This window comes from Pelodiscus sinensis, chromosome 1 (genome assembly GCF_052426305.1).
Source record: "Pelodiscus sinensis isolate ZL-2025 chromosome 1, ASM5242630v1, whole genome shotgun sequence".
Classification (NCBI taxonomy): domain Eukaryota; kingdom Metazoa; phylum Chordata; order Testudines; family Trionychidae; genus Pelodiscus; species Pelodiscus sinensis.
Window position 1 is genome coordinate 260,740,084 of NC_143052.1, and position 14,762 is coordinate 260,754,845.

Sequence of the window (14,762 nt, forward strand, 5' to 3'; positions counted from 1 at the left end):
CACAGGACAAAAAGAGGGGTTTCGAGGGTTACAGATTTTTGCAATAAACCATAAATCCAATGACTCTGTTCAGTCTATCATTTTTAGTGTCTACCAGAGTTATGAATAGCAGCTCCCAGGCTTGGCTTTTGGAAATGTTGTGCAGATTTCCTTTGAGGATGATGACTGATAGCTCAAATTTAGGATGATCACCTTGTGAAGAGTGTTCACCCATAGGATGCTTTTGTATTTTATCATTTTCCTGTGAGAGTTTATTGGAGAACATAGCGGTTTTCTGGCTTCACCCACAACGTTGTTGCTGGAATATTTAGTACCCTGGATGAGGCATACCACATGTTGTGATAGGCATTTGTAGGATCTCTGGAACTTGATAGGTGTGTTGGGGGGGATCTGTAGAACATTGTAGCAGGAGAGAGATGTTTACAGTTTTTATATCTTCTGCTCAGACAGCATTTGATGCTACAGGTTGGACCTCCCTCATCCGGCACCCTTCGGACCTGACCCATCCCAAAAGAGGGAATTTTCTGGATATGGGGAGGTCCCCTGACACTGACCTCCCAGGACGCTCCTCCTCCCTGTTCCTCTTCCACTGGGTTCTAGCATGCAGGGCTTGGACTTGGACTCCGGCCTGTTGGGACTTCCTGCAGATGGGGCTCACCAGCTGCCGTGGCCCCGCTTTTCTCCCATCTGAATGGGGATCCCCGGGGATGGAGTTTGCTGACTGCCTAGCTTTAACCACTAACTGGTCCTGCAGCTGCCCCACCAGGTCAGGGCTTCCCAGGGATGGGAACTTGCCAGCCGCCATGACTCTGCTTCTTCCCTATCCAATTGAGGAACCCAGGGGGATGGGGTTTTCAGTCCAGCCAGGACTCCCCCGGGACAGAGCTCCCCAGCCACTGTGGCCCTGCTTCTCCCCCACTGGACCAGGACTCCCCAGGGATGGGGTTCACACTCCCAGACACCAGGTCTCTCTGATCCAACAACATCCATGGTCCTGCCAGACCACAGATGTTGCCGGAACAGAGAATCCCGGATTTCGGAGGTTCAACCTGTACTTCGAGTTGGTATGTCTTGGTCAATGGGGAATTTTCTTCTGGTGGTAACTTTTGTGAGACTGAGGGATAATTTGAAGACCAGAATTGGGGGTTCAGGAAAGAACTCACCCAGACACTGAAAATGTTTAAACTGAATAACATGAGTGTCTTTATAATCCCCTTAGTTCGAAATAATAAACAGAGCATCCTCACTAACAAGCTCATTATTTTTAAATAAGGGACTGGTTATTTCAAAATCTGTACTCCTGCTTTCCTCAAGGAATAACATTTATTCCAAAAGAGTTATTTCAAAATAGCTTTAGTGTGGATGCTCTGCTGCTGCTATTTTGAAATAACTACTCTCCTGCGGCTCTAAGTTGAGATAGCACGTCCACAATAATGGAGCCTGCCTCAGACTAATTTTGCAGCTTCCCCATAGTGGGGACACACTATTTTGATTTTGTTATTTTGGGAGTTATTATTTCAAATTTAGTTATTTCAAAATAATTTCCTAGAGTGAACATGCCTAGAAAGACCTACTGAAATATGTTTGATCAACTTTAACATTTTGTAACAAAACCAAATAAAATATATTTTATTATATTGAAAACATTTTGGTAACAATTTAAAACTATATATTAATATTGAATAAAGGTGCAAACAATTTTTTATAAACTAAAAAAGTTAAAATCATATTAATATTAATTTTGAATTAATACTTTCCCCATATTTCTTTCTTTTATAATTCTAACAGAAGGGTTTGGGTTTTTTTTATTTGCAGTTGAACTATACATTTATAATTGAGGGCTTTTGATCTCAGCAAAAAGTCATATTGGCAGTATGATGGTTATAGATAGATAGATAGATAGATAGATAGATAGATAGATAGATAGATAGATAGATAGATAGATAGATTTGTAAAACTGATTTGTGCTATAATAACTAATGAAACAAAGTAAAAAGAAATACACAGAACATGCAACAACATAGGACAATAGACATAGTATTTTATGACAGTCTAGATTAATATATGAATCACTTTTACAAGATTCTGATAAATGTTGTACAAAGTATGGCTTGTGAAGTATCATTTGAAAATTCATAATCCATTGCATATTATTGACCTCGGAAATTATGTGCATCAATATTATATACGCAGTTATAAACTTCTACTTTATCATATTTATGTAATATATTCCAGAGTTAGAAAGGCATGCTCAAATCAATTTTTCAGAAATAAAGGTACACTAGCACTCTGGACCAGTGTTCTCTATAAACTGAGCACTTGATAGGGCACCAAGGAGAGATAGCCACCCAACTGATAAGCAGAGCACTCATGATGCCAACACCTAGCAGCATGTTTTGCACATCTGCACAGGCTTTGATGCCCAAAACAAAATTTATTCTACTTATGGAAAAAAAAATAGAGGAAACATTGCCCCAGAAAGGTGTTAAATGGAAGGCATTTCCTTAAGCTTCTATACTCCTGTGGAGGAAATGGTGTAAACAAGAAATTTACATTTCAACATAAGGATGATTCAAACCTCACATCTACAAGAAATAAATCATTGACTAGATCCCAATCCTCAAAGAAGAGAAAGTGATATAAGAATGTGAAAGAGTAGTCTCCAATTCACCTCTCTTCCTTTCCTCTCTAATAATAACATCAGTGAAATGAACTAAGTGGGAACTGGTCCTAGACTGAAAGGAGACATAGCTTATGAAATGTATTGTAGCATATGGTGAGGAAAGCTTTGCTTTTATGTTCACTTAGCTTGTCAAATTAGGAATTAGCTTGCAAACTATTTCTTATTTTCTTTTGTAACCAAGATTGACTTTTATACATCAGTACTTGTAATCACATAACATCTATATTTGTATATAGGTAAGAAACTTACCTTATTGTTTTATCTTAACCAATGCATTTGGATTAAAGGGTACGTCTAGACTACATGGCTCCGTCGACGGAGCCATGTAAAATAGTTTATTCTGCATAGTCAAAGAAGTAGGGATTTAAATAATCCCCACTTCATTAAAATAAAAATGGCCACCGTGCTGTGCCAATGATCAGCTAATCCGGCACAGCGTGCCAATCTAGACGCGGCACGGTCGACAAGGGAAGCCTTTGTCGACCGCTCCGGTAAACCTTGTTTACTAAAACTGAAACTGAGAAAAGTTTATACTCAAGTTTTTATGGAAATATGTTTGGCAAAAACCCAGTAAATAGAATGATGGATCTTCAAACTCAGATCCGACATCAACATTTCACTTTTTTGTAGAAGAAATCAACTTTTTTTTTTGTAAATTTGTACATACATTTGTAAATACATTTGTAAGTAACAAACTCCTACAGTTACATTTTCCAACATCCTATTTATGAATTTTTTTTTTGTATCTACACATTTATTGTTCTCTACAACTCACTATGAAAAGCTATGTGGACTTATATTGAACCATAGGGGATGACCACTGTCTGGCTATGCAGCAAGAAGGACAGGATACATTGATATGAGTTTAATTAGGCCTCAACTTTATTATTTGACTAGCAGAAATACCCGGTGTCATCCAGGGAAAATATAGTAAAAGACGTGATGAATGAACTACATCAATAACATTAACATAGCATATTTTATTAGAAATACTTTTCTCGTCTATATTACTTTTAGAAATTAACATAGCCAGTGATGTTCTTACAAAGCACATTTGCATTTAATTCATTTCTTGATAACAAAAGGTGTGGTAAATTAACTACGTAAATTATTTTAACATAACATATTTTATTTGAAATACTTTTTCTTTTATCATAGGGAAAGGATCTTGTAGTTGCAGTTTATGTGACACGCTTAACAAAAGACTCCAGTAAATGCCTATGATCAGGTGCTACTAAAAGCTAATTATCAGTGTGCCCAATTAGGATTTTAGGGGAATTGATTTTTTGATATAACCAATCCAGTTATCTAAGTTAGGAAATCAGTAGTATCTGTTCAAAATTTTGTGTTTCTAGCTCTTACAGTTTCAGAGATCTTTCGAGACAAACACACAAACACACAAACAAACTTTTGAAAATATTTGTAAGAAGATGTCTGGGTTTACCTGGAAGATAACATGCCCTCTCCCTTGTTTTCTCCCATAATTACTAGGGAGGGAGTGTTCCTTTATTACCACTTTTTTCCACCCATATTCTTCCAACATATCCATTTCTAGGACCTTACCAACCACTCTTATTATAACAAGTGTAAGATGCATTATAATGATGGGGTTGGGGATTGACTCCCTGCTGTACCAATCATAGCAGTTCCCAACCATTGCCAGCTTGCTCAGTTACCAAGCTCCTCTTTTTAAGTCCTTTCCCCAAACCATACTCTTTTCTGTGCAAGGATAAATAATGGAGTGAGTAATGAAGGAATATATCTGAAAACACCTGGAAGAAAACCAGGTGACAGGTAACAGCCAGCATGGATTTGTAAAGAACAAATCATGTCAAACCTATCTAATAGCTTTATTTAATAGGATAACAAGTCTTATGGATAAGTGAGATGAGGTAGATGTGACATACCCAGATTTTAGTAAATCGTTTGATATGGTCTCATAAGAACATAAAAACATAATTAAGGAATTCATCTTATGTTCTTACATTCTTATCTCTCACATGATCTTCCTATCAATACTTAGGCAAAATAAACTTAGATGGGGATACTATAAGGTGGATGCATAACTGCCTAGATAACTCTTCTCAGAGAGCAGTTATTAATGGTTTTAAATCATGCAGGAAGGGCATAAGAAATGGGGCTCTGCAGGGTCTGTTTTAGGACTGGCTCTGTTCAATATCTTCATCAATGATTTAGATATTTGCATAGTAAGTATGCTTATTAAGTTTGTAGAAGATACCAAGCTAGGAGGGGTTGCAACTGCTTTGGAGGATAGTGTCATAATTCAAAATGGACAAATGGACAAACTGGAGAAATGGTCTGCGGTAAATAGGATGAAGTTTAATAAGGAAAAATGCAAAATACTCCTTAGGAAGGAACAATACATTTCACACTGGAGGTATGTCTACACTACAGCACTAATTCGAACTAACTTAGTTCAAATTAGTTAATTTGAACTAAGATAATTCGAATTAGCTCATCTAGACTTAAAACCTAGTTTGAATTAGCATTTTGCTAATTCGAACTAGCATGTCAACACTGAGTGGACCCTGAACCGAGGTTAAGAATGGCCGGAAGCAGTGCCGGCAGGGCATCAGATTAGGACTTAGAGAGTGGAGCTGCTGTCTCAGGCTAGCCAAAGGCTGTGCTTAAAGGGTCCCAACCCCCACCCCGGACAGACAGTTCTCAGGGGTTCCCCGCTTGCAAAGCAGTCCTGTCTTGGAGTGCCCTGAGTGCCCACACTGGGCACATCACAGCACTCGGCCATCAGCCTGGCTGCACTTGCCGCAGGCTGCCATCCGGAGGGGGGGTCAATAAAGGAGCTTCAGGAGAGCTTCCACCCCGAGGAGCCCGTAGAGCCAGCCCAGTCCTCCCCATCGGGGGCTCGTACCCCATTCCTCCCTCACCTCCTTCAACTTACCCCTCCCTAGCCCCCCTTCCTCATGTACAAAATAAAGGACACTTGTGTTCAAAAATAGAAACTCTCTTTATTGAACAAAACTGGAGGAGACTGGAAAAAGGAGGTGGGAGAGGCGAAGAGAGAGGGTGGGAGAGGGGAGGGCAACTAAAATGATGAGGGAATACTGTTTACAGATGTGGTCTTCTCATCTCAAAAAAAGATATATTGGTATTTGAAAAGATTCAGAGAAGGGCAACTAAAATGATTAGGGGGTTGAAACAAGTCAAATATGAGGAGAGATTATAGAGACTGGGACTTTTCAGCTTGGAAAAGAGGAGACTAAGGGTATGTCTAGACTACAGAGTTTTGTCAACAAAAGTGGACTTTTGTCGACAAAACTATACCTGCGTCTACACTACCGCTGAGTTCTGTCGACATAATGTTGACAGAACTCAGCAGTTTTGTTGACGCTGGTAAACCTCATTTTACGAGGAATAATGCCTTTTGTCGACAGAGTTCTGTCGACAGAAGGTGTTATTGCATCTAGGGTTGTGTCTAGACTACAGGGATTTGTCGACAAAGCAGCTTGCTTTGTCGACAGAACTGAATGTAGTCTAGACGCTCTTTGTCGACAGAAGCTTTGTCGACAGAATCTGTCGACAAAACTTCTGTCGACAAAAGCCTGTAGTCTAGACATTCCCTAAAGGGGGATACGATAAAGTATATAAAATCAAGAGAAGTGTGGAGAAAGTGAATAAGGAAAAGTTATTTACTTGTTCCCATAATATAAGAACTAGGAGCCACTAAATGAAACTAATGGGCAGCCCGTTTAAAACAAATAAAAGGAAGTTCTTCTTCACACAGCGCATAGTCAATCTGTGGAGCTCCTTGCCTGAGGAGGTTGTGAAGGCTAGGACTATAACAGGTTTTAAAAGAGAAATAGATAAAATCATGGATGTTAAGTCTATAAATGGCTATTATCCAGTATGGGTAAGGAATGGTGTCCCTAGTCTATTTGTCAGAGGGTAGAGATGGATGACAGAAGAGAGATCGCTTGATCATTACCTGTTCGATTCACTCCCTCTGCGACACCTGGCATTGGCCACTGTCGGCAGAAAGGGTACTTGGCTGGATAGACCTTTGGTCTGACCCAGTATGGCCATTGAGCTAAATGGCCATATGAACCAGTATGGCCATATGAACCACATGTTGATGTGGTGGTCTAAAAAGACATCCCAGGGGCATTTTGTTATAGTATCTCTTTATTACATTTTGGTTTAGCAGAGTAAAACATTTACATCATCCATTTTAGTGATGAGTCTGAGTTTTGCCCTCTTTTCTAAGGTCACTACTTTCCTGGACAATATTCCTATTGGACTGAAATCTTCCATGTTTACTAAGGACCAATTTATTGTACTATTTATAGCTTAATATGTTATTTTATATATAGTGAACTCAAAGTTTTACACATGAATAATACAAAAATGTGTAACACCAGAACTTCCAACTTGGCTTGTTTTGTAGACATTACTGAAACTTTAAAATCAGTCTTGTTTTGCTTTTTTAATGGGAGAAAGAAATGTATATGAAGAAAAGGAAGCAGCATGTTTTATAAATATTATTACAGACAGAAGTAAAAGATTTTTTTTTCATTAGATGGAATAAGGATATTTGTAAGCACTTGAAGATTTGTTTTCTACACAAAATAGATGAAATGAAATATAAGGATTTAACATGTTTTTTTTCAGATCTTTATTGAAAGCACATTGAAGTCAGTAGACAGACTCCCATTGACTATATTAGGCCCCCAAAAGCAGTATCCATTAAAAACAAAATTGTAACAGTTACATTGTTATATATACTTCACTGCCTACTTTGTCTACTACTGTATATACATACTTTTGTTCAGTTTTTCTTTATAAATATTTATGTCCAAATACTTCCTAGTATCTTAGAAAAAAACCATACAAGGACACATTATCAATCAAATTGCCATGTTGGACCCAGTGTTCAAAATTAAATTGTGTGTGAGCTTGTTCTTATGGAATTTCATGCCTACTGTGCATGTATAGGCAAATAGGACCTATATATACAAGTAGCTAGACAACTGGGTTGTGCAGTATGGCTATATATGTACAGATTAGGCATGCCATGTTGGTCTGAAAAAAATCAGATGTTGACTCTAGAATTCATAGATTTTGCAGCACCTCTGAATCCAACTTTAAGCATTCTCAGAGAGCCACAACTGGCCTAACATTAGTTTTTCCCAGACTAGTAATTCCTGGGTAAAATCAAGAGCAGTTACTCTGCTGCACAGCTAAGGGTGTTATTTTTAACTGTATAAGTCTCTTATGTATATAAATTGAATACTGATCTTGGAAATGAAATGAATAGTTTGGAATTGGTTTCTTGCCATGTCATTACTGCAGAACCTATCCCATTAGTTACAGTACACTATCAGAAGTCATTATTTCTTAATCAATAGAAAGTGGCCCTCTAGGTGTTATGTGTAGAGATTTGTTTGGGGGAATGTGTTACTGAAAGGAGATGCTATCACTGTTTTTCTTTTCATGTACCACGTGTCTAAATAAATCAAACTACAGTACAACAGTGCAGTGGCTACCCATTTAGTATTTCAGTTCAGATGACAAACATTTGCGTAAATCACTGTATTCTCTTTCTCAGAGGGTATGTATACACAGCAACATTATTTCAAAATAACTAGTGTTATTTCCTGCTTTTCTGCTTCCCATGAGGAATCATGTTTATTTTGAAATAATTATTTTGAAATAGCAGCAGTGTAGACTAATTTTAAGGCTTCCCTGTAGTACAGATACGCTATTTCGAAATACTTATTTTGTGAATTATTATTTTGAAACAAGTTATTTTGAAATAATTTCCTAGTGTAGACATGCCCTGAACAATTAATGGAGTAAACTCCAGGAATCTTCATCATTTTATACTACATTTTATAAATATCCTCACCTATGCAGTGACTCTTCTCATTCATAATCCTACATCGTCAGTAGAAATAAAAAATAATATATTATGCTACAAGTGAGCTGTATCTGATACTTCAAGTCCCTGAGCAAGATGTCATTTTTTGAGGTTTACAGGATCTTTCAAAAAAGCATCCTATTTTCGAAAGAACCGCGTCTAGACTGCGGTTTCAATTTCGAAAGAGCACTTTTTCGAAAGAGCGCCATTACATGATTATGCAAATGAAGCACAAGATATTTAAATCCCTGCTTCATTTGCACTTTTGAAGTGCTTCATTTACATCCTTCTGCCGACAGAGGGATGTAGTCTAGATACACCCAGAGGGTTTACAGAGTAACAAGGAAGGAAAGATGAGGAGACAGTTATGGGGGGAGAGGGTTCATGTGAGGGTTTCTTAGGACAGAGGAAACTACACCCCTGAAGGAGAAAGAGAAAGAAAGAGGAAAGGGGCCTAATGAAGGGAAAGAATTAGAGACAGAGAAAGGGAAAATAACCAAGGGAGATAGATACTTTCAGGCTATGTGTACACTACCATGTTATTACAAAATAATAACTCCTGAAATAGCTATTTCAAAATAAGCTTATTCCTCTTCAGAAGCAGGAACTATTATTTCCAAATAACAAGCCCATTATTTCTAAATAACAGTATAGTGTAGACACTCGCCTTGGGTACGTCTACACTACAACGTTAATTCGAACTAAGCTAATTCGAACTAACGGATCCAGACTAAAAAACTAGTTCGAATTAGCATTTTGCTAATTCGAACTAGCATGTGCACATTAAGAAGACCCTGAAACGGGGTTAAGGATGGCCGGAAGCAGTGCCGGCAGGGCATCAGAGGAGGACTTAGAGCATGGAGATGCTGTCTCAGGCTAGCCGAGGGCTGTACTTAAAGGGTCCCGACCCCCACCCCGGACAGACAGTTCTCAGGGGTGCCCCGCTTGCAAAGCAGTCCTGGCTTGGAGTGCCCTGAGTATCCACACTGGGCACATCACAGCACTCGGCCATCAGACCGGCTGCACTTGCCGCAGGCTGCCATCTGGGGAGAGGGAGCAATTGGGGGGCTGCAGGAGAGCTTCCACCCCAGAAGCCCACAGAGCCAGCCCAGTCCTCCGCATCGGGGGCTCGTACCCCATTCCTCCCTCACCTCCTTCCACTTACTCTATGCCCCCCTCCCAGCCCCGGACCCCTTAAAGGGGCACGGGCTGGCTACGGTGCCCGTGCCAGGTGCAAGCCTGCCAGCACCCAGCCAGCAGACCCTGCACCTGGCACGGCACAGAGCCACCCACACGATGTCCCCCAGCCCACCCCCTCTTCTCGGGACCAGGCTGGCGGCTCCCGGGAGCTTGCCCTGGACCGCAAGAGGCGGGCACCTTCCTGGGCTAGTGCGAACATCGTGGACCTCGTCTACGATCTCCGCACTAGGCACAGGAAAGTGGCCGTCTAGGGCAGGAGAGCTGTCAGCCTGGCCACCCAGGAGCAGGTGTGCATGAAAATCAAGGGGGTCCACTGAGACCCCCGACCCTGAGCCCTGAGCTTACAATGGCCGTCCTGGGTCAGACCAAAGGTCCATCTAGCCCAGTAGCCTGTCTGCCGACAGCGGCCAACCCTAGGAACCCTGGAGGGGATGGACCGAAGACAGTGACCAAGCCATTTGTCTCGTGCCATCCCTCTCCAGCCTTCCACAAACCTTGGGCAGGGACACCACTCCTACCCCCTGGCTAAGACTACTCCATGGACCCAACCTCCATGACTTGATCTCACTTCCCTTTCAACTCTGTTCTAGTTGTAGCCTTCACAGCCTCCTGCAGCAAGGAGTTCCGCAGGTTAACTATTTGCTTTGTCAAGAACAACTTTCTCTTACTAGTTTGAAGTTTGCTACCCATTCCGTTCCTTTGGTGTCCTCTAGTCCTTCTTTATGGGAACTAATGAAGAACTTTTCTGAATGCACCCTCTCCACCCAACCCCTGCTTTTAGAGACCTCTATCCTGTCCCCCCTCCATCTCCTCTTTTCTAAGCTGAACAGCCCCAGTCTCTGTAGCCTCTCTTCATCTGGGACCTGTTCTCAACCCCTGATCATGTTAGTTGCCCTCCCCTCTCCCAGCCTTTCTCTTCCCCTCTCCCACCTCCTTTTCCCAGTCTCCCCCAGTTTTGTTCAATAATGACAGAGTCAATGTTGGAAGAAACGTTATCTTTATTTTGTACATCAATAAGAAGGAGGGCTAGGGAAGGATAAGTGGAAGGAGGTGAGGGAGGAATGGGGTACGAGCCCCTGATGGGGAGGACTGGGCTGGCTCTGCGGGCTTCTGGGGGTGGAAGCTCTCCTGCAGCCCCCCAATTGCCCCCTCTCCCCAGATGGCAGCCTGTGGCAAATGCAGCCGGGCTGATGGCCGAGTGGTGTGATGTGCCCAGTGTGGGTACTCCGGGCAATCCAAGCCAGGACTGGTTTTCAAGCGGGGCACCCCTGAGAACTGTCTGTCCGGGGTGGGGGTCGGGACCCTTTAAGCGCAGCCCTCAGTTAGCCTGAGACAGCATCTCCATGCTCTAAGTCCTCCTCTGATGCCCTGCCGGCACTGCTTCCGGCCATCCTTAAGCCCTGTTCAGAGTCCACTCAATGTGGACTTGCTAATTCGAATTAGCAAAACGCTAATTCGAACTAGTTTTTAGTTCTAGACGCGTTAGTTCGAATTAGCTTAGTTCGAATTAACTAATTCGAACTAAGTTAGTTCGAATTAGCGCTGTAGTGTAGACATACCCTAAGAGCTGAAATCACTGGTTTGGCTGGGAGCCAGACCCATTGCAGCCAGTGGAGTGGCTGGTGGGAATGACCAGCAGGCCTCCGGTAGGAGCGGCGGCAGGCAGCCAGCGGAGCAGCTGGCAGGAGCAACTGGTGGGTGGCCGGTAGCAGCAGCAGCAGGTGACCAGTGGTGCAGCTGGTGGAAACAACCGGCGGGCGGCTGGAAGGAGCGGTGGCTGGCGGCCAGCAGAGCGGCTGGCGGGAACGACTGGCAGGAGGTGGTAGGAGCAGCACAAAAGTGGCATAGCCTCAGGCTTAAGAAGTAGAGTCATCAGGATGATGTGTCAGGGTCTGCACCAAATGGACAGAGCTGTAAGTGGGGCATTTGATGTGGGATATGGAGAAATTTTGGGTAAGTGAACAGAACTCTTACCTTGATGAACTGGTGAGCTTGAGAGGCAAAAGACATTGCTAAATCTTTTTGAGCTGGGACAGCTACTTGTTAGGGAGGGGGCTACAAACTCTGTTTGTGGTATTTTCCCAAGATAATGCCATGTGACTTCTCTCTCTCTTTCATTAAAAGTTTATTTTCTACACTCAGACTCTGTGCTTGTGAGTAGGGAAGCATTGCCTCTCAGAGGCGCCCAAGGGTGTGTGAATTTCCCAGGCTACTGGGTGGGGGCTCGAGCCAGTTCTGTGTGAGATGGACCCCTATATATTGGACCTGGCCCTGGTTGCTGCCAGGTCTACCTAGCAGAAGGGTTACGGGTATTTTGTTTTGCATCTGAGGTTACACCACAGGTACAAAGTTAAGGAATGCAAACCCCACAATAAGCCCTCTATTTTGTCCAAGTACAGCTGTTGGAAGAGAACTAAAGAATTTGTTAGAAGAACCTGATGCTTTTGCAATAATTCTCTCCATATCCATATTTATGTACTACCCCATAAAATAAGCCTATTTTATTTTGTCAAGCATCTTGGAATCAGCCGAAAAAGTGTAAATAGGGGTACATAGCTGGCATGACCAAGGAATTTTACTTAGAACATGTCTGGTGCTATCTAGCAACATCTGGGCCCATCACTATACTCAGCTGGCCAGGGAATATGTGTTTTTGCAGGTATGTCTGTACTCTAGGAGCCAGGATCTATTTAAAGAACTTTGCAGGGACAGTTTATAAGACATTGGTTTTGATCTTAGCCATTTTGTTAATCTGAGAAAAATTTGCTACATTAATAGAAAGTAGCACTCTCCACTTTTCTAGGGATAGTTTGTCATCCAATTAAAGAGGATACTTCTGATCTTAAAAAAAGTGCAGCGTATAACAGAAATAGAAAACATCACTCCCATATTGGGATGTTCCTCTTCTGGTCTCCTTTAAAATCCCTACCATCTTCTCTTGACTAAATAGGGAATCTAATTTCTGACTAAGTGGGTCTTTGCCCACGAAAGCTTATGCTCCAACACTTCAGTTAGTCTATAAGTTGCCACAGGACTCCTTGCCGCTTTTGCAGATTCAGACTAACACGGCTACCCCACTGATAATTTCATAATGTAGCTCCATTTATGAAGGATTATCTAATTTTCAATCTGCTTTGTTCCACATCTCAGTGCCATCAATTGACCTAATATTATTTGTTACCTCAACATTGGAATTATTACTATTCAAGGGAGCAATATGGAGACCAGATTTGAAGCTATTTTAAAAATATGCCCCATATGGTGTTTTATAATAGCCTTGGAAATCCCTGTTAATGTCCAGAGGTTCTAAGAATAAACTTTAATCTTCTCTCATGGCGCAAAGATAATAATTTGGCTACAATAATGTTTTAGCCATCTATTTACCTGCCCTTTCCTTCTGGAATTGATAGTTCCCTTCTATGCTCTTCAAATGTTATTTTCTCTTTAATTTTTGTACTGTCTGAATGTTAGACTGAGAGAACAACCTTCTCTGAACAATTTTATGTTCTACAAGATGACTATCCACCTTTTGATTTCTCGATTTACGTTTTAATTGTGGATGTATAATAAGAAATAAAATACTCTTATATAACAGCATCATTCACAAAAACTTGTAGGTCTGTTGTACAATCAGCAATTAAAACAATACGGGAACAAAAAACATATATTTATACTTCTGTCTGGTTTTAAATATGAATGCAACTGTGGGGTTTCCTAATAAGCATCACAAAAATAACTGGCAAATTTCAATATTATCATTAGTTTAATAGGATGCATTGCACACTTAAAACCGGTGCACATTCCAGAGTGTATATCAGTGTGTTCCTTTAGGACCAAATACTGCTTGACTTTCTCTTGAAAGTAGTTTTGTTGGCAGGTATTGATATGTTAAATTGTCCCTCAGCCTTCAAGGGCAGAGTTCCCTTGGTTCAACAGAAGATGGTCCTGGCAGGTGCCCCAAGTCTCAATAGCCTGGACTACAAACAGAAGCAGGAGTCAGGTCTTCCCCAACCGTCTATAGCATGTGATTGGGCATACGTGGCGTAGGAAGACCCCTGCACTTACTGAGCACCATAAGGTCCACCCAGTCCCTTTATTCATAGTCCAGGACATCTCCAAATTTGGTAGTACCAGGCAAGACCATCCTGCAATGCACCAAATGGAACTCTACCATGCGTATGTGAAGATGGGGGCTGTATAGCAGAGACTCTGTGAGGAGATTCTCCCCTCTAGTGGCTAAATTTTGAAAACATAACTTTGTGGGGTGAGGGATGAGATATGGCAGGATCAGGACATGCAGGGTGAATGTGGAAGAGGGAGACCCTGAAGCACATCTGTGTGGAGTATGTCAGGTTAGCTCCTGTTTCTGGCTCCTCCAGAACCTCTTACTGAGTTTCAGTTTTCCCTGCATGTCATTGTGATGACCCAGCAGCTCCTCATTCCCCCCCTTTATATAATTAGGATAAGTTTTGCATAAAGTATTATTTATAAGGTATCATTCTAAAAGCCTTGGTCTGCTAGGCATTAAGATCTCATTGTATTGTATGTGTTATCATCATATGTGACTTTATGAAGTTTGGCTAGGTATGTGTTACTGAAACATGTTGTGAAGTTGAAAACACCCACAAGAAGCCTTTCAGGTACACTGTGAAAAGGCCAAACAATGTTAATGGCTTATTGAGGAAATGCACACAAGCACAAGGATTACCCCAGGAACTGTATACAATAGAAACCACACAAAGGTAGCATTATACAGTGGAAATTGTTCAACCCAGGATACAGCAAAAAAGCTTTCCAGCAAGTGGGAAGAAGATATAAAAAGGGGGGAAATCATAAGGATACCTCACCCTTCCTATAATACCACATCTAGAAACACTTAAAGAAAAAAGACTGAACAATGAGAATTGATAGAATCATACTAGAGGAATTTCTCTCCTACGTATGAAAACTTGGGAAACCCACACTGCCAAGTGTCGTGGAATA